Below are 3,034 nucleotides of genomic sequence, written 5' to 3'. Positions count from 1 at the left end.
TATATATATATATGTGTATATATGTATATATATATAGTTCATAAAGTAATTTGTGAACAATGTAAGTCTTTAAAAAGCTCACATATGGCAGAGCATTCTGAGCTTAGTGACAGATCAGCCATTCTGACAGGATGACATGTAGCATAACTGAACCTTAATCTGAGTTTAATCCACATCATACTCATTTATAATATTTTATCAAAATATAAATGTGCATTTGCACATTTGGAAAAAGAAGACAAAAGGGAAAAAAAGCACTTTCTGGTCTTATAACTTGTCAACGTCTAAGTGCTGACCAATGTTTATGTCCACCTTGAGTTTACATATCAGTAGATGACAGTCAATGGCTGTGCAGATATTTCCCAGCTCTAAGTCAAGACAAAGGGGTCTATTCATGAAGCAGCCGAAGGATCTAGCCATAGCTTCGGCTGATCCTTCGGCTAGCTTCAGCCCCAGGACACCTTCGGTTCGATAGAACAGAATGGCTGCTGTACGGGCTATTCACTATAGCCCGTACTGCTCCTGAAGTAGGCCGAGCAGCACAGTCGAGCCAAAGGCATATGCTTGGGCTCGACTGAGCCGAGGTGAAAGCTGAAGCTGGCCGGGCAGCCGACCGACAGCCTGCTTCTAACAGCTGGGCGGAGCCAGCCGTGATCTTACGGCTGGCTCAGGCCACTTGCAGAGAGATCAGCATCCCTGGTCACCAGCTAACCAGGGACACTGATCTCCACACAGCCCAACTCTCCCGGGCGCTCCGGGAGTCTCCCGCTCCTGGCCACCCAGGAGAGAAACACTGCTTTATCTTTTTTTTTTATTCTGACATCGAGCCGTTGGCTGTCGTCAGAATAAAAAAAAAGAATTTTACCATAGGAATGCATTGCTAGATTCCTATTGGCTATTTCAATTTGCAATAGCCAATAGCAAACTAGCTATTGCACCCGCCCACTGCTGCTGTCAATCAGCAGAGAGGACCTGCAGTTCTCCATCAGGTCCCCACTAGTGATTGACAGCAGCAGAGGGCCGGTGCAATAGCTAGTTTGATATTGGCTATTGCAAATTGAAATAGCCAATAGGAATCTAGCAATGCATTCCTATGGCGAAAATGTTTTTTTTTTTTTACGGCAGCAGAATCGCCGGCCAATAGAAAACAGTTGGGTGGAGCTACCTGTCACTGCTAGCTCCGCACAATCGTTTTCTATTTATTTTTTTGTACTTTTTTCACTATTTTTCTGTTCTGCTCAGTCCCTCAGAGGGAGTGAGCAGAACAGCCGAGCCGAATGCCACTCAGAGGCATTTGGCTATTCACTCACTGCTGTTCGGCATCTATAAGAATAGACCTAACAGCGGCGAGTAGCCTGCCGGAGGTTCGGCTTAGCCGATCCAGATGTTGGAGCGGCTGAGTCGAACTCCTTCTGCACTTCAGGTCTTCATGCTCAGCATGTTCGGCCGACCCGAATCCACGCGAAGCCACCCGATGTACGGCTGATTTCAGCCGATATACGGCTGACATCAGCCGTACCAGCCTGAAGTGAATAGCCGAACAGCGTTCGGCTCACTTCGCTTCAGGCTGGTCATTCACTTGGCTTCCTACGGCAGCTTAGTGAATAGACCCCTATAGATATTAGATAGTTAGACATGTGGGGCATACTACAACCCCAAAAGGATCTTTCTTCAAATATTAGTAACATAATCATGTATACTTGTATCACCCAAGCATGCTCTGTAATTAAAATGATAGGAGAAACAGGGGATGAGCCAGAACCCATACCTATAGCAATAGAAGACCATGCAACTGCTTTGGAGCCAGGAAACATAGGGGACCTAGAGCTATCTGGCCTCAAGGGAATTTATTAACAGAATTTGTCAAATACATGTTGGATAAAGTAATTGAATATATGGTTTTGGAACAGCTTTAAAGTGAATGAATTAGTATTCTGAATCACTAGAGGAGTTGCACAAGATGTTAAACCCCAAATATATAAAGGTGAACAGGACTAATCAACTGCACATTACAGGTGTGCAGAATTGTATGTGTGTTGCACATTTTTCAATTCATTAACATTGAACCCTATGCGTTTTACTGAAAACCTCATAAATGGTGCAGAATGTACTTTTTTCTAATGTGCCACAACATCAATAGGCCGTACATTAATAGATGTGAATGGGGCCTTGGGTTAGAGATTAAAAAGGCAAGAGGACCCTTAATGATTTGGCTATTGGCACCATCACAAACAGCCTTGCAGACATCCCCAGGACCACCACTTTGTTTAGGGAAACCAAAGCAATCTGGCTGATTACCTTATTCCCTGAAAATGCTGACACATATGGCAATCAGTGAGGTAAGTTTACTGTAGTCAGATAAATAAAACATTAAGTTTGATCAGCTGCTCCAAGGATAGTACCCTTCAGTCAAATATGTCTAAATTCAGGAGTCTTATCGCATATATTCTGATTAGATATTGATCAAGGTATAATAAACATTTAGGTTTTTTACCAAGTAGAGATAAATTGTATCTTAAAGTCATCAGAGTCATTCTGAGTATCCACATTTAAAGCAAAATTTCATTTTTAAAACTGTAATAGAATAACAGTATAAGCTGCTTGTGAATTTTTAGATATGGCATATGGAAATCACTAGAAAATATGCAGCTTAGATTCCCGCTGGTAAGTGGAGCTATAACTAAGTGACTTCATTTTACTAATCAGCTAACGATCATCTACTTGTCAGCTTTTAAATTGCACCAGGTAGCATGTTTAATGGTAATTTAGAAGGTGTCAGTTCATCATGAAGAAAAGCTAAATTTAAAACCACAGTCATAAGTCACACCTTCTTTGTGTCAAGGAAATGAACCAAAGGTACGATAATCCGCTGAACCAATTATTTTTTTTTTCCTGTGTGTGAATGTCAACAAGCACTAATCAATATCATCCTTTAAGTCTTGAAGACCCAAGTGTATACAATTCGTGATAATGATCTGCCACCTACTTTGCCAATCAGCATGAATTTAAGAAGAGAGTCTGGGCCAGATGTAAT

This window comes from Nanorana parkeri, unplaced genomic scaffold, assembly GCF_000935625.1.
Source record: "Nanorana parkeri isolate BGI_ZX_2015 unplaced genomic scaffold, ASM93562v1 scaffold798, whole genome shotgun sequence".
Classification (NCBI taxonomy): domain Eukaryota; kingdom Metazoa; phylum Chordata; class Amphibia; order Anura; family Dicroglossidae; genus Nanorana; species Nanorana parkeri.
This window is presented reverse-complemented; position numbering follows the sequence as displayed.